This window comes from Camellia sinensis, chromosome 2, assembly GCF_055761805.1.
Source record: "Camellia sinensis isolate YWXY chromosome 2, ASM5576180v1, whole genome shotgun sequence".
Classification (NCBI taxonomy): Eukaryota; Viridiplantae; Streptophyta; class Magnoliopsida; order Ericales; family Theaceae; genus Camellia; species Camellia sinensis.
This window is the reverse complement of record NC_138962.1, coordinates 211,845,969-211,868,961: the sequence shown is the minus strand read 5'-3', so window position 1 is coordinate 211,868,961 and position 22,993 is coordinate 211,845,969.

Genomic DNA, 22,993 nt, shown 5'->3' with positions numbered 1-22,993 from the left:
AGCAACAGGCCAAGAGATCAACGACGTGGCCCAAACCGTGATGACAGAAACAAGGGTCGCAGAAACGACCGAGCTGACGCTCCCCGTGACGTAGCGGAGGATGCTAAGAGAAAATTGAAGGTGCGAACTGGAATCACCACGATCTTTAAAATCCCTATCTACCGCATCTTGAGTGAGATCAGAGGCGAGCCTTTTGTTCGCTGGCCGGCCAAGTTGGGGAATGCATAGAGAGGCTTCAACTCAAGGTATCGCTGCACCTTCCATGAGGAACGGGGACACCGAACGGAGGACTGCTTGCCGCTCAAACAACATTTAGAAGAGCTAGTGGCCGCGGGACATCTTGACCAATACATAGATGGGGGTATGAAAGCCACGCCATTGGGGCAAACCGAGCCAAACGGCCTAGCCGCCCTAGAGGCAGCACCCTAAGGCGTAATCAACGTCATCCATGGCATCGTTGAACCTGCAAGGGTCTGCGAGCTCAGAGGGATGATTAAAAAAGCCGAGCACATGAGGGAAGTGCTTTCCGTTCGGCCCGCTGTAAAGAAATGGAAGACCGAGGAGAAGGACATTCTTACCTTTTCAAGCAGGGACTTGGAGCAGATCCAGATACCCCACAATGACGCCCTAGTGGTAACTCTTCGCGTCAAAGACTTTGACACCAAGAGGATCTTGATCGACCAGGGAAGTTTGGTCGAAATTATGTACTACGACGCATTCAAGCAAATGAAGTTGGAGGACAAGGACTTGGCCCCTGCGACGTCCCCTTTGGTTGGCTTCAACTCTCAGCCAGAGTGGCCGGTAGGGAAGATCATACTGCCGGTCAAAGCGGGTTCAATAACAAAGCAAGTAGAGTTCTAGGTGCTCAAGGCCCCGTCCACCTACAACTTAATTTTAGGCAGGAGCTGGTTGCACGCCATGCAAGCAGTAGCGTCGACTTACCATCAGGTCTTGCGTTTCCCGGTGCCAAACAGACAAATAGAGGAAGTTTGGGGAGACCAGGTGATGGCCAAACAATGCTTCGTTGCGGTAAATGGCAGCCGAGTAGCTAAAGGATTTGTCCAAATGATTGAGGGACCCGAGGGAAATGAGGTCCTTGATGACGTAGGAAGAAAGGCCGAGGAAAAATCGGTTGAGGATTTGGTGGAAGCGCGCGTCGACGAGAATGACCTAACTAAGTTCTTTCTCTTGGGATCGTCTTTGACTAGCACCGAGCGGTTGGATTATGTCAACTTCTTGGTCTCCAACATGGAGGCTTTTGCGTGGACGCCTTACGATATGCCTGGCGTCGACCCTAACTTCATTTGCCATCAGTTGAACGTCTTTCCAAACGCGCGGCCGGTCATTCAAAGGACTCGCCGCTCGGCTCTGCACCATGCCGAGGTAGTGGCGGAGGAGGTCAAAAACTTGTTAGAAGTAGGGGCGATAGAAGAAGTGTAATACCCTCGATGGATATCCAATACGGCGGTGGTCCCGAAAAAGAATGGTAAGTGGCGAGTCTGCGTTGACTACAAGACGGTCAACCGTGCTTATCCAAAGGATAGCTTCCCCCTCCCTCGAATTGACCAGCTGGTGGACTTGATCGCTGGCCATCAGAGGTTTAGCTTCCTGGATGCATATCGCGGCTACCACCAGATAGCCATATATGAACCGGACTGAGAGATCACGTCGTTCACTACTCCTAGAGGCCTGTATTGTTGTAAAGTCATGTCGTTCGGACTGAAGAACGCTGGGGCAACTTTTCAGAGGATGGTGACAAAGATGTTCGCTCCTCTTTTGGGCCGAACAATGGAGGCCTACATCGACGATATGGTGGTAAAGAGTAAGGAGAAGTCTCAACACCTCGCCGACCTAGCAGAAATGTTTGCCATACTTAAGCACTACAAACTTCGTTTGAATGCCTTCAAGTGCGCCTTCGGAGTCGGCACCGAGAAGTTTCTGGGGTTTTTGGTCACAAACCGAGGGATTGAAGCTGACCCATCGCAGATCAAGGCTATAAAAGAGCTGGAGCGCCCAAACTCCGCGAAGAACGTGTAACATCTTGCCAGGATGGCAGCCGCGCTGAACAGATTCATCAGCCGGTCTTCAGATCATTGCAGTCCCTTCTTTAAAACTTTGAAGGCCAAGTTCTTTTGGGATGACGAATGTGACCGTGCACTAGCAGACTTAAAAATATACCTTTCCTCAGCCCCTATCTTAGTCACACCTCGGCCGGGCGAAGAATTGTATCTCTACTTGGCTGTCTCTCAACATGCTGTGAGCGCCGTCCTAGTCCGCGCTGAAGGCATCCAGCACTTGCCCATCTTCTATGTAAGCAAGACTTTGCTCCCGGCCGAGACGCGGTATCTTCCGCTAGAAAAATTAGCGCTGGCCCTGATAATGACATCAAGAAAGCTGACGCACTATTTTCATGCCCATACAATAGTTGTGTTAACCGAGTTCCCACTTAAGGTGCTTTTTGAAAAAGCAGACTTCACCAGAAGAATTTTGAAATGGGCCGTGGAATTGGGGCAATACGATATCAAGTTCCGTCCGCGCACCGCAATCAAGGCTCAAGCTCTTGCAGACTTTGTGGCAGAATTCGCCCCTGGAACGCATCCAATTTGCCCGGTCGATCTGGCTGGCGCGGATTTAGCACAGCCCACAGTTCTGGCAATAGAAACGAGTGTTGGCTCAAAAGCGGGAGAAGGCCGACGAGCGACCGCACTAAAGGAGCCGGGTGACTTCTTGGAAGACGTGCTCAATCAAGGCAAGGAAAGAGACCAGAATGAACCGATCAGAGACTTGGAATTGAGAAGCTCCCAGAACCCCTCTGATTGCTAGAAGTTGTTTATTGGCGAGATGTGGAAGCTCTTCGTCGATGGGGCATCCAACAGGCATGGGGCCGGGCTGGGTATCGTACTGACTTCACCGGATGGGCTGATTATCAAGCAGGCAATTACGCTCGGCTTCCCAGCATCCAACAACGAAGCGGAGTATGAAGCCCTCCTTGCCAGACTAAGAAGCGCATTGAGAATGAAGGCGTCAGCCCTGATGGTATTCAGCGATCCCAAGCTGGTGGTCAATCAGGTCTCGGGGGAGTATGAGGCAAAGGACGAAAGAATGGCCAAGTATCAGGCGCTGGTACGCGCAGAGATCAAGAAGTTCGCTGCAATAAGAATGGAACAAATCAACCGCAAGGAAAACAACGCGGTTGATGAATTGGCCGGACTTGCTTCTGCTCAGACAGCTTTCCCTAACCCCTTGATGATAGAATTTTTACCTCGGCCAAGCATTAAGGAACCGGAAATGACCGAGGTGCTCTGCGCCGACTTGGGTCCTTCTTGGATGGACCCCATCATCATCTTCCTGAAAGATAGAGTTCTACCGGAAGAGAAAAGGCGGCCAACAAGATTCGGGCCAAGTCAGAACAGTTTTGGCTCTCCCCGTCCGGAGCCTTGTATAAGAAGTCTTTTACCGGGCCATATCTGAAGTGCGTTCACCCTGCTAAGGTGGAAGTCTTCCTTTATGAGATCCACGAAGGCATCTGCGGCAGCCATACTGGGGGTAGGTTACTGGCTTACAGAGCAATTTCACAAGGTTATTGGTGGCCGTGTATACAGGCAGACGCGCAGAAATACGTTCGCCGATGTGAAAAGTGCCAAAAATTTGCTCACCAGATCCACCAGCCAGCGAGAGAATTGCTCCCCCTTACAAGTCCTTGGCCGTTCGCACTCTGGGGATTGGATATAGTGGGGCCACTCCCATCAGCCCCGGACAATCGCAAATTCTTCATCGCCGCCACCGATTACTTCACAAAGTGGGTTGAGGTTGAGCCACTGGCGACCATAAAGGAAAAATATGTGAAGAAGTTTGTTTGGCAAAATGTTATCACTCGCTTTGGTATACCCAAGGCCCTCATCTCAGATAATGGCACTCAATTCGATGGGAAACTCTTTCGCAGATTTTGCGAAGAGCTGAAGATCGAATTCTACAATTCAACGCCGGCCTATCCTCAGCCAAATGGTCAAGCAGAGGCCTCAAACAAGACCATCCTGGATGGGCTGAAGAAGTGGCTTGAGAAGGCCAAAGGGAGGTGGGCTGAAGAACTCCCTAACGTACTCTGGGCATACCGCACTACGCCAAGACGGTCGACCGGAGAAACTCCGTTTGCCTTGGCCTATGGCATGGAAGCCGTTATCCCGCTGGAAATTGACATGCCAACCATCCGGTCCGAAAACTTCCAGCCAAATTTGAACAATGAAGCAGTGGCATTGGAGCTAGACCTTGCTGAGGAAAGGAGGGAGCGGGCCCTAATCCACATAGCAGCCTATCAGCAAGAACTCTCCAAGAAATACAATAAGGCTGTGCACCCCAGGCTGTTCAAGATCGGGGACTGGGTCTTAAGAAAAGTGCTGGGCAACACGGTGGTCCCTGGCGAAGGAAAGCTCGGTGCAAACTGGGAAGGACCATACAAGGTGACCGGTCTCGCAGGCAAAGGGGCATACCATCTGGAAGATTTAGATGGCAAAGCTGTCCCCAGACCGTAGAATGCAGCCAACCTTAAGATCTTTTATTTTTAAAATGTAATTGCTTTTGTTGCTTAACTTTCTAGACCTTAAGCCTTTTGGCATTTAATGTAAGGATAGCACTGCTTTTTGTAATGAAAAATAGCTCTCTTGTTTTTTTGTATCACATCTTTCTGTACAATGACACCGCAAGGGTACAAGGCCACTGTGGATGCCAGGGGCAAAGGGATCGACCTGAATGGGACCGGACTAATTTTATCTCGCCGGTATAGAAGCAGACCGCACCAACAGTTGGTGTATTGTTGTCCAACGAAATGACTGGCATATGGAACAACTCAAGGGCCGAGCTGGTTTTTTGCTCACCCAATTGGGATGTTAGCGTCATGACCAACCTAAATGAAATATTGGTGTTTTGCCCAATGTTAAGGCCGAGCTGATTCTGCTCGGCCAAAACGGAATGTTGGTGTTGTCCAACAAATAATAGCCGAGCTGACTTTGCTCGGCCAAGCGCTCTGTTGGCGCCTTGTCCAACTTACAAGAGGCCGAGCTGACTTCGCTTAGAGAAAGGAAATGTTGGCGTTCTCTCCAACTCCATGTCGGAATATTGGTGTTTTGTCCAATTTAATGGCCGAGCTGGTTTTGCTTGGTCGAAGCAAAATAACTGAAATTTGTCCAACTTCCTTTAGGGCCGAGCTGATTTTTGCCCGCTCAAATAAAAGACTTGAAGTGTTGTCAAAACCAGAACGGCAGTGATAATTTTTGCTCGGCCGAATAAAAATTTTTGGGTTCGTTCAAAAAAAGGAAAAAAGAAAAACCGAGCTGAGAGTAACTGCGAACATTTAAATTGAAGAAATTCTGAGCGGCCAGCCGGCCTATCAGTTATGGTACATTAAAGTTTGAACTAGGACATTTCGCACGTTGCAACCGAACAAAAAGAGAAGATCAGCAGGCAAAAAGTTCAAATTTCATTGATTGAGGAAATTGCATTACAATTGTGGGGCCCTAGCCCGGTTACATTAAACAAAGAAAGAAAAGAGACGAAAATAAAGAAGGAAATAGGAGGGGGCATTTCAGTCCAATTCCAGGTCAACCGTTTGCTCGGCGACCTCTAGAGTCTGCTCGGCCACCTCTGCACTGTGCTCGGGCAAGCCTTCTTCCAACTCATCATCCGCGTCCTCCACCGCGACAACCTCTCAATCGGCTACTTGATCTTTGGCATCCTGAGATGCTTCAGGAGAAGTTTGCTCGGTTTTTTGCGCGGCAGCGGTTTCTTCCGCGGCTTCCTTTTTGGCCTCCTCTATGAGTCTCTTCTGCGCGGCGCTCGCATAAGCCTGTATATAGTGCGGTATGAAGGCCGCAGGCGGATGTAGGAACATGTCAGCATCCTGACCAAGGCCAACTTTCTCCACGGCAGCTTTCCAACCGCACTGGAAAAAGATGTCCTTGGTCGCCTGCACTTGCCGTTCATACGCTTTTTCGCCTTGAGCATAGCCCTTGTCTTCAGCGTCGCTAACTGCCTTATCTTTCTCCTCTTTATGGGCATCGCGCAGCTTCCTCAGCTCGGCGAGATACCGGGCTTTGGTCGACTTCACGGCCCGCTGTTTGTCCGCTTCAGTTCGATCAACCTTTTGGCTCAGGTTATCTCGTTCGGCCTCAACTGCTTCCTGCTCGGCCTTAAGCTTCGCTATCTCGGCCTTTTGGGCCTTGTTCTCAGCTATGGCATCTTGCAAGCTCTGCCGCACTGCGATCATTCGGTCGTGCGCTAAATAGTCCTTTTGCGCGGCCTGAAAACAAATAAAAGATTGTAAACGCTCAGAAAATCGAGCAAAAACTGGTCAACAACTTGAAGAAAAAAGCGTGGAACTTACCAAAACGATCGATTTTGCTGCCGAGCGAAGCACCTTCAGGTCAGACAGCTCGTCGTGCTTCTTCATGTCAGCGGGAAGGATCAGCCCCTTGGTCATGTTGAAACCGAGGGAGGAATCCTTGTCCGCGTACACGGAGTCGGCCTCAGAGACAGCCCGGCCTTTGTACTTAATCTCGGGCGCCCAGACCGGCGGGGTCGTAGTGGCTTTGGATGGCTCGCTAAGTTGTTCGGTCTGGTCACCCAACTCGGTGGATGTGCGCTTGGTTGAATCTTCGTTGACCAGTTGTTGCCCGGTTTGGTCTTTTCTTGGTCGCTTCTTCGACCGGCCTGTTGGATGTTCGCTTGCAAGAGCCAACACAGCCCCCTCCCTTTGCTCGGTTGGAGTAGAGGAAGTCCCCCCAGGTACCTCTGGTGGCTGGGAGTCGCTCGGTTCTCCGATGATCATTGATTTGATTGCCCGGATTTTTGCCATTTCTTGTTCGGCGGTGAGGGGAACAAGTTTGATCGCTGGGAGACTTGGATCTGGTTCCAGAGAGGGCGCACGAAGAAAGTCAGTCACCCTGTTCTTGCGTGGTGCTGTGTAGTGGTAGGTCGGTTCGAAGCCGAGGAGTTTTGGAAACTCCCTTTCCTCGGCCGGATGACAAAGCAGAACTCTGATGGCCTCTTGATTAGCTCGGGAGTAGTCGTCGGCCAAGAGCTTGTAATCTACAAAAAGAAGGACAAGCGTTAGATCGGCAAGAAGAAAATCAGTGCAAAAAGAAAGTAGTGCAGTTTGTCGAGCTACTCACCAGCACTACCAAAATCTTTCCTAATATACCAGCCCGGTATGGGTGCCACGGTGTCCTCATAACGACCGGACACCCACAAGAAGTCATCGTCGTTTGTCTCCTTATCTGGGTTACCCTCTATGAATTTTGCTCGGCCCTTCTTAACCTTCAGGTACCAGCAAAACCCACCCTTATTTTTGCTAAGGCTGCATTGATGTAATATCTCGGCGAGACCGAGATTGAGTCCGAGCCTCCTATTCAGCTCGGCCACACCGTTTATTATCTTGTACGTGTTGTTCGAGACTTGGGTTGGACAAAGCCTTGTCTGCCTCAAAAATTCGCAGATCAAGGGTTGGACCGGGAAGCGAAGCCCTCATTCCACGATGAATATAACCGTGAAGGGGCACCGATCTAGGTCACCCCATGGGGTATCTCCCTTCTTGGCCAGCTCTAAATGGACATCGTCTGGAATGTTATACTTCCTACGAAACTCAGCTAGTGCACCGGACGAGCTCACCATGAACTGGTACTTCCCCATCTACCTCGGTTTTACTTATTTGGTGGTTTAATTTGTATCTCGGGGGAAAATTCTGGTGTATTTGCTCAGACTTTGAGCTCTACCAGTGAGGGTTCTGGACTGGCCTGATCGGTCCTAGTTTATTTTGCATTGTTGAAAAAAAATAAAAATAAAATAATAAGCCCAAGGGTTAGCACGGCATTAATTGCACGGCTGATATTGGAACTCTTAGCTCGGAGAAAGGTTTTTTGGGAGTTTGGTCGGTCTGACCCCTATCGCGGCTCGACTGCACGGCTGATTCAGCCTTCATGGTTTGGTTCTTACTCTATTCTTGGCTCGGTCAAGGCCCAAGAGGATAACTCGAACAAGTTTTGGCTCGATTCAGTCATATTTACCGATCTAATTAAGTATTCAGCTCGGTCAAGGCCCCGAGAAGAAGCCATAAACCAGTTTTTGCTCGGTTGAAGCTCCACTTACGGATCTAAATGAGCATTTAGCTCGATTCTACCCAGATTCAAACTGTTCATCCCAAAAATAGGGCTCGTTTGTTCGAACCAAGGGCACGAGGGCCCCTTCCATTCCTACAGTTTCCATTTGCCCTAGGGTGTACAGGTTCTACGCATAAGAGGAAATGTCGATAGTCCCAAGCAAAGAACATGAAGAACAATAGCACAAAAATGAAGAACAGGTTTGAAAAACTGGAAAATGGAAACTGAAAACACAATGGGGAAGTGGGGAAACTCACTGCAACCTGATGACGAGCGGGGTTCGACTCTACAAGCTTGTAGGCAGCTTCAGAAGTAACAGAAACGATGGGTGAAGCAAGTGGCAGCGACGACGGTGAAGGAAATGGAGTTTTTAGAGTTAAGGTTTTGGCTCAAGGAGAAGATGAATAGTGAGGGAGAAGTGACCCTTCGTGTAAGTGTTTAAGGAAGTGGGAAAAACCAAACGGCTGCGCCGTTTGAATTTCGCGCTTGAAAAGACCGCTTTGGGGCCGCACGGGGCCAATGGGATAAAGCCACGTGGCATCGAAAGGACGGCTGTCAGTACGGTTGTACGGCCCTCGACGAGACCGCTGAAGCAGTGACGACCAAAATGGGATAGCTCGGTAACGGCTTCCAAACCAATCACGCGCGGCTTGGTACTGGCGCAGCTCAGGGACCGTTAGCTCAGTCATGGTGGTAACCCCAATCACGATTAGCTCAGATGGGATTAAGGGACAATTGAGAGGGGAGATTTGCACCGGACAGTACGGCCGAGCTACGATAACGCAGGTTTGGCAAGCCTCTCGGTGCCGAGCTATCTCCTCAATCGGCACGGCCCTCCGGCCTGTTTTACACGGTCGAGCTAGGTTTGCCGACCAGGCATGCTCTAAGGCCTGGCCGAGCTGTGGCTGCTAGTCGTTCAGCGGTAGGCGCGTTAGCACGGCGCGACCGAGCAGATGACAGTCCGGAAAGAGTCTAGGCCGGGAAGAGGTCGGCGTGCGCCCGATAGCTCGGCAGCTTGGTCGTGTTCTTTGTGGTTGTGATTTGCTCCCAAGGAATAGGCCGGTCTTGGTATGCCGGTCGGGTGTGTCACTTGGGCCAATGGCGCGAGGGAGGGGATATCTGCTCCAGGCACGCGTCAGTATCGTTTGGCAGTCTTGCATGTATTGTATGGAGGATTTGGCCTTTACACGTGTAACGTGGTGGGAGGCGAGCGCAGCCAACTGTCTAGGGAAGGACAGCAGAGGTAGTGCGCGCATAATCCTGAGGCTGCATGGCCAACCTAGAAAAAAGAAGGGAGGACGAATGTTGGTGGCAAGAAACTTGCGCTATCTGAAATACTCTGTCTCTCTCGAATAGCCTCCTTCCTCTAGTAATCTGACTTGATCGTTGGAGGGTCTATCCGGCATACCACCGCCGGACAGCTCACCGTTCTCTGTGTTGTCAGGTTAGACGCCGTCACGCGAAGCTTGAACTCCAAAGAGTACGAAAAGCAGAGGATATTTCGCCCCCGTACATTAATATATATATTATTATGATATTATTACTTTAAAATTATGACTCTACTCATTATACAAATTATAAAAATTCAAAACTTTTAAAATTATATCACATTATCTATTAATATACTAATTAATATACCAATTAATATATGTGGGATTATGTGGTGCCTTTTCCCTTACTCAAGTTTTATGGAATGCATAAGTGGTACACTTTTTTTTATCAAAAATAAAATAAAATGAGTGGTACACTTTCTTTGCGTGAACTGATATGCTATGCTACTCTAATGAGAATTGGTGTTATTTTGGGAATTATGTTAAAAATTAATTTTTTAATTTTTTTATGTTTTTATTAAAAAAAAAATATATAATAAAATAGAGAGGTAATACAATTAAAAGTCAAAAAATATTTTTTTACCCATTTGCCAAAACAATCATAAATAAAGCCATCTTCAATCATGACAAAATTCATAAAATGTTCATTTGATATGAAATACTTCATCACAAACACTATTTTACTCAAATTAGCACTGATTGGCGTAATTTTTAAATTTATTTTTTGAAAATATTTCAATCATGACTAAATTCATAAAAAGTTCTTTTGACATGAAATACCTAAACCCAAACACTATTTTACTCAAATTAGCACTGTTTGGCTTAATTTTTAAATTTATTTTTTGAAAATATTTTTTTGATGTTTATCCAGTTTCAATCTTTTTAAACAGAGAATTTCAGATAGTCAGGACCCTATTGGGGAAATTATTGGGTGCTCCTAAAACAATTATAGGCTGTACTCTAACTTGATAAAAATTGATTTAAGGGATAAGATTATACATAATTTTTGTATATCAGAATTGGAAAAAGCCTTGAGATATAGTTTAGGACTTTTCTTAAGTGTGCAACTTACACCTTACACTTACGCCTTTCTGTTGTGTTGGTTGCATATGGTGTGCAACCTTAAGGGGTTGCACACCATAACACTACCCGTTAATTTAAGTCTCATAATTGGATCCACAATGACATGATATGCTATGTATTAATTTTTGAATTATTACAAACTTGATAATGTAAAACTCAACTTCCCTACTATGTCATTATAGATAAATTGTGAAATTTAAATTGTAAATTTCTAACCTTTCTTATTGATATTTTGGCCAATATACAAGGAGGTATGATTTGGTAATTACCATGAAGCATTGCTCCAAAGCAAGCAATAAGTTTTCTGTCATTTATAAATTGGAAAATGAGTTTTGAATGTTTTTTTTACTCAAATTTAAATTTGAGTCAAGATTTGAATAAAGATTGTAGATACCTTAATATATGCAAAAGACTTAGCTATAAAAAGTGATGTGGAATTGCCAAATTATTAATCAAATAAGACATGAATTGATATTGCCAACCAAAAGTAGCAAAGGAAACTTAAGCATGGTAATGTTTGGTATGCTGTTGGCGTATGCTTCTTTCTAGTGGAATTGGATCACATTTAAAAAAAAAAAATATTATTATAAGCTCCAAATATCCTAGCATCTAGTAGCAATTTAGCAAATTAATCAAAATTCTATGAGCATACAAAATTGTAACCAAATTATGGGCATATGTTATTTATTTTTTTTCATAATCAGGTTTAAAGTCAGAGTGAATGCCCTGTATAAACATAGGGCCAAGAAACTTATTGCATCATATTTTTTTTTTTAAATATATCTGAAATCAAGCAGCAAAGTATGCCTTCTTTAATCAACCAGAGTCTGCTGATAAAAAAAGATACAAGAATAAGTGTATTCCTTAATCAAACAAAAAAATTTGATTAGAACTTGTAACAGAATAAAATAAAATATTATGCAAAAATTGTTGTCAAATTAATGGTCCTTGTAAAAATTGGTGGGCAAAGAATCTAAAAAAAATTTAATTCAAACAAATTTAATAACCCTAGAGATCATTCACGATGTCATAGGGTATAGAACTGACAGTCTCCAAGATGGGACTTTCCACCATGAAACCAGATTTAGGGCTCTCTGGTTGCCTTTTTGTGCTGATAACAAGACCTCTAGCCTTCGCCTCCAACTTCAGTTGCTCATTTTTCATGGTCCTCATCTTAAAATCGTCAGTGCACCTTGATGGCTGCACATGTTGAATGCCCACATGGATCCTCTTTTTAATAATCCTCCTCTTACCCACCTGTATTTATGTAAATGCACCATAACTTTGATTATGTTCCATTTCATCAGTTACAAAAATATTAAAATAATACGGTTACTGTCATAAAAATTGAAGGCCAACAGGGAAGGAACAATTGTAAACTCATGAAATCTGTCAAACCACTGCACCTTATACACCTCAGCAAAATGGAGTTGCTGAGCGGAAAAATCGTACTTTAAAAGAAATGATGAATGCCATGTTAATAAGTTCAGGGTTACCTCAGAACTTGTGGGGGGAAGCTATTCTTTCCGCTAATTATATTCTCAATAAAATTCCTCATAAGAAGTCTCATAAAACACCCTATGAACTGTGGAAAGGTCGAAAGCCTTCCTACAAATACTTGAAAGTGTGGGGGTGTTTGGCTAAAGTGGCAGTACCAGAACCGAAAAGGGTTAAAATTGGACCCAAGACTGTTGATTGTATTTTCATAGGATATGCAAACAACAGCAGTGCCTATCGGTTTTTGGTACATAAAAGTGAGAACACAGAGATCCATGTCAATACAATTATCGAGTCAAGGAATGCATCATTTTTTGAAAATGTGTTTCCTTGTAAATTGACGCAAGAGCCTAAAAGGACATATGATACTGCTTTTGACAATGATCAAAGGCAAGTTGAGGAAAACCTAGAGGAAAAAGTCAAGGAGGAACCCAGACGTAGTAAAAGAGCTAGGACAGAAAAATCTTTCGGTCCTAATTTCTTAACATACTTACTGGAAGAGGAGCCTCGAACTTTCAAAGAAGCAATGTCTACTCCTGAAGCTCCTTCCTGGAAAGAAGCTATCAACAGGGAAATTGAATCAATCCTGCAAAATCATACATGGGAGTTGGTGGATCTTCCACCAGGCTGTAAGCCTCTGGGTTACAAGTGGATTTTTAAAAGGAAGATGAAGCCGGATGGTTCAATTGATAAATACAAGGCAAGACTTGTAGTTAAAGGTTACAGGCAAACTGAAGGAGTAGATTATTTTGATACTTACTCACCTGTAACAAGAATAACGTCAATTCGAATGTTAATAGCTATTGCAGCTTTGAATAATCTTGAGATCCATCAAATGGATGTTAAGACTGCATTCTTGAATGGCGATCTGAATGAGGAAATTTACATGGAACAACCAGAAGGGTTTGTGGTTCCAGGGCAAGAGAAAAAAATGTGCAAACTTGTGAAGTCTCTTTACGGTCTAAAACAAGCACCCAAACAATGGCATGAAAAATTTGACAATGTAATGATGTCAAATGGATTTAAAATTAATGAATGTGACAAATGTGTTTATGTGAGAAACACAGAAAAGGGATATGTCATTGTTTGCCTATATGTAGATGATATGCTCATCCTTGGTAGTAATAATGAAATGATCAAAGCTACCAAGAAAATGTTGAACTCTAAGTTTGACATGAAAGATATGGGAATAGCAGATGTTATACTTGGAATAAAAATTACAAAGACATCTGAAAGATATACCTTGTCTCAAGGACATTATGTTGATAAAATACTTGAGAAATTTAACAAGCATGACGATCGTCTCGCTAAGACCCCTATAGATGCTAATCTTCATTTGATAAAGAATATGGGTGAAGGTGTATCACAAGTAGAATACTCCCGAATCATCGGAAGCTTAATGTACCTCATGAACTGCACTCGTCCAGATTTAGCATATGCAGTTAGCAGATTAAGTAGGTATACAAGCAATCCAGGAACAGACCACTGGACAGCAATAGTTAGGGTACTTAGATATCTAAAGTATACTCGAAACTATGGGCTGAACTATATGAGATATCCAGCAGTATTAGAAGGTTATAGTGACGCTAATTGGATCTCAGACACTAAAGACTCTAAGTCTACCAGTGGTTATGTCTTTACCTTGGGAGGTGCAGCAGTCTCATGGAAGTCATCCAAACAGACATGCATTGCAAGGTCCACAATGGAATCCGAATTTATTGCTTTAGATAGAGCAAGTGAAGAAGGAGAGTGGCTTCGTCAATTTCTAGAGGATATCCCAATGTGGCCAAAACCTGTGTCAGCCATTTGCATTCATTGCGATAGTCAAGCAGCAATGGCAAGAGCACAAAATAATATGTATAACGGTAAGTCTCGTCATATACGACGTAGACATAATACTGTTAGGCAACTGCTCTCAAATGGAGTGATCTCCATTGAGTACATAAGGTCAAGAGATAATATCGCGGATCCATTAACCAAAGGTTTGACCAGAGAACAAGTCTTAAGATCATCGAGGGGAATGGGCTTAAAGCCTTTAACTAAAGAGTCGCCTTAATGGCAACCCAACCTAGCTGACTGGAGATCCCAAAATCTAGGTTCAAAGGGACAACCGAATTATGTGTGACTCATTAGTATCACTAAGGGAAAAATTTTCCTACCCTTTCCTATGATGACATAGTGATGTCTGCAGCGCTAATCAGGTTAAGCTTTTGCTTTTAATGATATTCATATCTTGAAAATCCAAGTGGGGTATAGCAGAATACTCTTAATGAAAATCACCTATATGAGTGTGAACTGGGCCGGTTCAATGAGAATTGGTAAAAGGCTGAATTCTCTAGAGCACTCATGAAAACCAGGTATTGTCCAGGGCCAAAATGGGCACAACCGATAGAACCAGATTGTGTAAGGAAATAAAACTGTGTGACAGACTGTTGTCTTGGTTTACACCTATGGCAGAATAGTTCAAGACATCATGTTCACTAATCAGCCAGTAAACCCGATCGTCTTTCACAAGGGAAGGTTCAAAGCCAAAAGCTACCTATCCTTTGCAGGATATTTTCAGTTTTGTACTCTCAGTGTCTGCATGTTGTTGCATATTCGTTTTCAATTTCATTCATGTGGGGGATTGTTAGAGAAAAATGGTTTATAACCATTAATTTCCGGTAACTTTGAGCTTTATTTAATGTAGGTCCCACACCTCGGTTTGGGTGGGTCCGAGTGGCAATACGTTCCTTGCCATGTGGGGAACAAGAATATATACTCGGGTGGTTGAAACCATTTACGAGTGAATGAGAAATTGATACCGAAGTAAGCCTCATAAACATGAAAAATGTTTTGTGTGGTTACTTTGAATTGGTATCTAAAACTTTGTCCCACATAGGAAACATAGAAGATTTTCAAAGTGTTTATAAGCTCTAAGGTGGAGACCTTGGGTTGGGCCCCAAGGGGTACCCAAGTTTTGTAGGAGGAGGAGTTATGGACAAACCCAAAACCATCACCACACGCGCGCGCTGCCGCCGCCGTCCGGCCGGGTCGGGGCGGGCGCGGGTGTGGGTATGGGTCTAACCCGTCCTTTATTTTTTGCTCCGAAATTGTTTGAATTTTTCCAAATAATTTTCAGCGGGAAAAATTCAAAATCTGATATTTTGATTTTAAATTTTTCGGTTGCAGCCTTTCTCCTTCTCCAACAGTTGCGTCTCAACTTGGTGACTGTTCTTTCAATGGTCATCTGTTTTCGGTTTAGGCATTTCTCAGCCTATATATATATATCAACCCTCCATTCCAGAGATAGAGAATTTTTCCCGTTTCAGTCTTCTCCATTCTTTGTAACATACATTCGTCATTTTGTTTCTAGTGTGAGTTCGAAATACCACAGTCTGGTTCGCTGTACAATCAGTTTGCAGTGCTGCATCTGTTTGGGGTGATTGTTGAATCCTGGAGACAGGACGTCCGTAATTCTCAAGCACCTAGGAGAGGACGAATTTCTGTCTTAAAGACACAGTGTCCAAACACTGGCCTCAATCACAACATTTGATTTAAGTTTAATTCAGACGAAAGTTGTAAGTGATCACTAAGTTCTGTGTTTATTCATTATCTGTTTTGTTATTCTATTAAGATCAAAATTTTGCTCATACTATATTATCTGTTCTGTTTTATTATTCTGTTAATCTGGCCAACAAGTTTAAGACAGAAATACTGCTTCTCTTCTTTTGTTGCTGTTTTACGTTTGTAATCCAGTATAAATATTCTTCGGTTTAGTAATTTTTTTTTTTTTACAGAATATTGAAGTAGTCTGTGTGTTTATCTTCCAGACAGAATAATAAATTAGTCTTTGTATAGATTCCAGTTTATTTGGGATCCACTGATGAATGATAACTTTTTGAGTGATTGTTTTATTCTTTATTTCATATCTGCAGAAAGTTAAAGTTCAATGTTATCACATGCCTGTTGAACAACATGTTTATTCTTTATTTTATTAGAGCTCTAGTAGTTTTTATCACATGCCATGTGTGTTGATAAGTTTTTTAATACATAAGTAGTCTGTTTGGTTTTGGTTTATTGACTGTTATGTTTGATTAGAATTCTGGTTTTTTGTTTTTTTGTTTGTTTAAACAAATTCTGAGTGCTACTATATTTGGTTATCCATTTATTTGCTTTCTTGGAGCATGATTAGTTTGTTAAGAAAATACAGTATGTAAACATATTGTACTGTATTTAGATAAAATTAAATTTCTGTATATAATTTTTTTTTTTTTAATACACAGTATATGCTCTATAATTGTTGTTTTATTTAGTCATATTACTGTTGGTCATTATAATTTGATTAATTTGATAAGATACTTCATTTAGTGAAATTAATTGATTCTCATAAACAGTTTGTTTGTTTGATTTAGTTTATACTACCTTTTTGTCTGTTTCCAATAAATATATATTCTTGATCTCCTCTTATTTATTTGTTTATTTTCTTATAGAATATTTTGTTCTAGAATTTTGTTAGATTATTTATTCTATTGGAAAATAATTTCTGGTTAATTAAATTGTTTTATTAATCAGAAAGTTAAAGATGACAACTGAAAGTACTGTTGTTACTCCTAATCCCATTGTGCCTCCACCGGTAGTATCGATTCCGGTTGTTACTCCTGCTCTGACTCATGGCCCGGGTCATGGACATGTTCCAGTGAACCATGGGGAAAAACCTGAAAAATTCAGTGGTACCGATTTTAAAAGGTGGCAACAAAAAATGTTATTTTATTTAACCACCCTGAATTTGGCAAGCTTTTACGAGAAGATGCGCCAACACTAAAAGAAGATGAGAGTGATGCGCAAGTTGTTGCTGCAGTAGATGCATGGAAACATGCAGACTTTCTCTGCAGGAACTATATCCTCAATGGATTGGACAACACACTTTACAATGTGTATAGTCCAATCAAGACAGCAAAAACGTTGTGGGATTCCTTGGATCACAAATATAAGACGGAAGATGCAGGAACAAAGAAATTTGTTGTTGGTCGCTTCCTGGATTTTAAGATGGTGGATTCCAAGACGGTGATCAGTCAAGTCCAAGATCTACAACTTATCTTGCATGAAATTCATGCAGAAGGTATGTCTCTTAGTGAGTCTTTTCAGGTAGCAGCTATGATTGAGAAATTACCGCTGTCTTGGAAGGATTTCAAGAATTATTTAAAGCACAAACGCAAAGAGATGTCACTGGAGGACTTGATTGTTCGGTTGAGGATTGAAGAAGACAACCGTGGGTCTGAAAAGAAAAGTGGGCGTAATCTGATGGAGGCTAAGGCTAATGTGGTGGAACAGAAGCCTAAGCACAACAATAAGAAGAGGAAGTATCCTGGTGAGAGTTCAAAACGTAGCTCTGGTTCTAAGACAAGTGAAATTCAAAACTTCACAGGCAAATGCTATGTGTGTAACAAGCAAGGACATCGTGCCAAAGATTGTTACAAGCGTCGGACTCAACGAACCATGAAAAAGAAACCTGCTCAAGCCAACGTAACAGAGGAGGAAAATCTTTGTGCAATGATTTCGGGATTACATGTGTCCGGAATGGTGTCTGAAGTGAATTTGGTAAGCAACCCCAAAACATGGTGGGTGGACACAGGTGCTACACGTCACATTTGCTCTGAGAAAAAGATGTTCTCCACATATCAGGTGGTGGTTAACGAGGAACAACTTTATATGGGCAATTCTTCTACCTCCAAGGTTGAAGGCAAGGGACAAGTAGTACTCAAGATGACATCAGGCAAAGAGCTTACTTTGAAAGAAGTGCTGCATGTACCAGAAATTCGAAAGAACCTGGTATCTGGATCATTGCTGAGCAAGAACGGGTTTCGTCTTGTGTTTGAATCTGACAATTTTGTACTCACTAAAAATGGGGTGTATGTGGGGAAAGGGTACTTGAGCGATGGGCTCTTTAAACTAAATGTAATGACAGTGGTTCCTATTTCTAATAAGAATAACACATCTTCTGCTTACTTTGTTGAGTCTTTATGTATGTGGCATGGTAGATTAGGACATGTTAATTATGGTACCTTGCGTAGATTAATTAATTTAGAATATCTACCTAAATTTCATATTGATGCAAATCATAAGTGTGAAGTATGTGTTGAATAAAAATTGACTAAGGCGTCTTTTAAGTCAATTGAAAGAAATACTGAACCTCTAGATCTAATCCATAGTGATTTATGTGATTTGAAATTTGTTCAAACACGAGGAGGGAAAAAATATTTCATCACCTTTATTGATGATAGCACTCGATACTGCTATGTATACTTGTTGCGAAGCAAAGATGAAGCCTTAGAAAAATTCAAAGAATTTAAGGCTGAGGTTGAGAATCAACTTGGCAAGAAAATAAAGGCTATAAGGAGTGACAGAGGTGGTGAATATGAAGCACCATTTGGTGACTTATGTTCACAATTAGGAATAATACATCAAACCACTGCACCTTATACACCTCAGCAAAATGGAGTTGCTGAGCGGAAAAATCGTACTTTAAAAGAAATGATGAATGCCATGTTAATAAGTTCAGGGTTACCTCAGAACTTGTGGGGGGAAGCTATTCTTTCCGCTAATTATATTCTCAATAAAATTCCTCATAAGAAGTCTCATAAAACACCCTATGAACTGTGGAAAGGTCGAAAGCCTTCCTACAAATACTTGAAAGTGTGGGGGTGTTTGGCTAAAGTGGCAGTACCAGAACCGAAAAGGGTTAAAATTGGACCCAAGACTGTTGATTGTATTTTCATAGGATATGCAAACAACAGCAGTGCCTATCGGTTTTTGGTACATAAAAGTGAGAACACAGAGATCCATGTCAATACAATTATCGAGTCAAGGAATGCATCATTTTTTGAAAATGTGTTTCCTTGTAAATTGACGCAAGAGCCTAAAAGGACATATGATACTGCTTTTGACAATGATCAAAGGCAAGTTGAGGAAAACCTAGAGGAAAAAGTCAAGGAGGAACCCAGACGTAGTAAAAGAGCTAGGACAGAAAAATCTTTCGGTCCTAATTTCTTAACATACTTACTGGAAGAGGAGCCTCGAACTTTCAAAGAAGCAATGTCTACTCCTGAAGCTCCTTCCTGGAAAGAAGCTATCAACAGTGAAATTGAATCAATCCTGCAAAATCATACATGGGAGTTGGTGGATCTTCCACCAGGCTGTAAGCCTCTGGGTTACAAGTGGATTTTTAAAAGGAAGATGAAGCCGGATGGTTCAATTGATAAATACAAGGCAAGACTTGTAGTTAAAGGTTACAGGCAAACTGAAGGAGTAGATTATTTTGATACTTACTCACCTGTAACAAGAATAACGTCAATTCGAATGTTAATAGCTATTGCAGCTTTGAATAATCTTGAGATCCATCAAATGGATGTTAAGACTGCATTCTTGAATGGCGATCTGAATGAGGAAATTTACATGGAACAACCAGAAGGGTTTGTGGTTCCAGGGCAAGAGAAAAAAATGTGCAAACTTGTGAAGTCTCTTTACGGTCTAAAACAAGCACCCAAACAATGGCATGAAAAATTTGACAATGTAATGATGTCAAATGGATTTAAAATTAATGAATGTGACAAATGTGTTTATGTGAGAAACACAGAAAAGGGATATGTCATTGTTTGCCTATATGTAGATGATATGCTCATCCTTGGTAGTAATAATGAAATGATCAAAGCTACCAAGAAAATGTTGAACTCTAAGTTTGACATGAAAGATATGGGAATAGCAGATGTTATACTTGGAATAAAAATTACAAAGACATCTGAAAGATATACCTTGTCTCAAGGACATTATGTTGATAAAATACTTGAGAAATTTAACAAGCATGACGATCGTCTCGCTAAGACCCCTATAGATGCTAATCTTCATTTGATAAAGAATATGGGTGAAGGTGTATCACAAGTAGAATACTCCCGAATCATCGGAAGCTTAATGTACCTCATGAACTGCACTCGTCCAGATTTAGCATATGCAGTTAGCAGATTAAGTAGGTATACAAGCAATCCAGGAACAGACCACTGGACAGCAATAGTTAGGGTACTTAGATATCTAAAGTATACTCGAAACTATGGGCTGAACTATATGAGATATCCAGCAGTATTAGAAGGTTATAGTGACGCTAATTGGATCTCAGACACTAAAGACTCTAAGTCTACCAGTGGTTATGTCTTTACCTTGGGAGGTGCAGCAGTCTCATGGAAGTCATCCAAACAGACATGCATTGCAAGGTCCACAATGGAATCCGAATTTATTGCTTTAGATAGAGCAAGTGAAGAAGGAGAGTGGCTTCGTCAATTTCTAGAGGATATCCCAATGTGGCCAAAACCTGTGTCAGCCATTTGCATTCATTGCGATAGTCAAGCAGCAATGGCAAGAGCACAAAATAATATGTATAACGGTAAGTCTCGTCATATACGACGTAGACATAATACTGTTAGGCAACTGCTCTCAAATGGAGTGATCTCCATTGAGTACATAAGGTCAAGAGATAATATCGCGGATCCATTAACCAAAGGTTTGACCAGAGAACAAGTCTTAAGATCATCGAGGGGAATGGGCTTAAAGCCTTTAACTAAAGAGTCGCCTTAATGGCAACCCAACCTAGCTGACTGGAGATCCCAAAATCTAGGTTCAAAGGGACAACCGAATTATGTGTGACTCATTAGTATCACTAAGGGAAAAATTTTCCTACCCTTTCCTATGATGACATAGTGATGTCTGCAGCGCTAATCAGGTTAAGCTTTTGCTTTTAATGATATTCATATCTTGAAAATCCAAGTGGGGTATAGCAGAATACTCTTAATGAAAATCACCTATATGAGTGTGAACTGGGCCGGTTCAATGAGAATTGGTAAAAGGCTGAATTCTCTAGAGCACTCATGAAAACCAGGTATTGTCCAGGGCCAAAATGGGCACAACCGATAGAACCAGATTGTGTAAGGAAATAAAACTGTGTGACAGACTGTTGTCTTGGTTTACACCTATGGCAGAATAGTTCAAGACATCATGTTCACTAATCAGCCAGTAAACCCGATCGTCTTTCACAAGGGAAGGTTCAAAGCCAAAAGCTACCTATCCTTTGCAGGATATTTTCAGTTTTGTACTCTCAGTGTCTGCATGTTGTTGCATATTCGTTTTCAATTTCATTCATGTGGGGGATTGTTAGAGAAAAATGGTTTATAACCATTAATTTCCGGTAACTTTGAGCTTTATTTAATGTAGGTCCCACACCTCGGTTTGGGTGGGTCCGAGTGGCAATACGTTCCTTGCCATGTGGGGAACAAGAATATATACTCGGGTGGTTGAAACCATTTACGAGTGAATGAGAAATTGATACCGAAGTAAGCCTCATAAACATGAAAAATGTTTTGTGTGGTTACTTTGAATTGGTATCTAAAACTTTGTCCCACATAGGAAACATAGAAGATTTTCAAAGTGTTTATAAGCTCTAAGGTGGAGACCTTGGGTTGGGCCCCAAGGGGTACCCAAGTTTTGTAGGAGGAGGAGTTATGGACAAACCCAAAACCATCACCACACGCGCGCGCTGCCGCCGCCGTCCGGCCGGGTCGGGGCGGGCGCGGGTGTGGGTATGGGTCTAACCCGTCCTTTATTTTTTGCTCCGAAATTGTTTGAATTTTTCCAAATAATTTTCAGCGGGAAAAATTCAAAATCTGATATTTTGATTTTAAATTTTTCGGTTGCAGCCTTTCTCCTTCTCCAACAGTTGCGTCTCAACTTGGTGACTGTTCTTTCAATGGTCATCTGTTTTCGGTTTAGGCATTTCTCAGCCTATATATATATATCAACCCTCCATTCCAGAGATAGAGAATTTTTCCCGTTTCAGTCTTCTCCATTCTTTGTAACATACATTCGTCATTTTGTTTCTAGTGTGAGTTCGAAATACCACAGTCTGGTTCGCTGTACAATCAGTTTGCAGTGCTGCATCTGTTTGGGGTGATTGTTGAATCCTGGAGACAGGACGTCCGTAATTCTCAAGCACCTAGGAGAGGACGAATTTCTGTCTTAAAGACACAGTGTCCAAACACTGGCCTCAATCACAACATTTGATTTAAGTTTAATTCAGACGAAAGTTGTAAGTGATCACTAAGTTCTGTGTTTATTCATTATCTGTTTTGTTATTCTATTAAGATCAAAATTTTGCTCATACTATATTATCTGTTCTGTTTTATTATTCTGTTAATCTGGCCAACATCCTCTCCCTCTCTTCTCTACGCTCTGCGTTTGCGTTGGGGCTTAATATGAGCACTGGTGTTTAGGTCTATTTATAGGCCGAAACCTACCAACTGGGCCGGCCTGAAGTAAATCCATAAAAGCCCGGCCCATGTACAGAGCGATCGTTCGAAAGTTGAATATGATCCAAATTGTTATCTCAATTTGCTTGAAAAAGTCTAATGGCTTGGAGTTATCCAAATTCAAATACAAATTAATTGGTTGAGGATATGTTTAAATTAGGTCTAAAAGTATGGAAAGATTTGTTATAGTTGGAGTTTGACTCAGTCCAAACTCTCTAAATTTGTTTAAACAAATTTGAGTATGAGTTTAACTCTAATAATTTGGGATATACTTGGGTGATTCAAATTTAAACACAACAAATTATTTTTATGTTCATCTTAAATTAATGTATTTAACTTTTAAAAACTCAAAAAATAATAAGTAATAAATAAATACAAACATCGCACTTAATATAAAAGTTAATTTATTTATTTATTTAGGTCACATCACTTCTCTATTTTTTTACACGTTTTTAAAATTGAAAAAAAAATTAAACTGAAACTCGTATTGTTGGAGTTGGTCATTTGAAACGACCAAGATGCCTACAGATGAGATAAATTAAAATGCTAGGGTTTGGAGCCCCCCTATGGGCTGAAATTCTCATAATTTTAAATCTCTCTCTTTCTT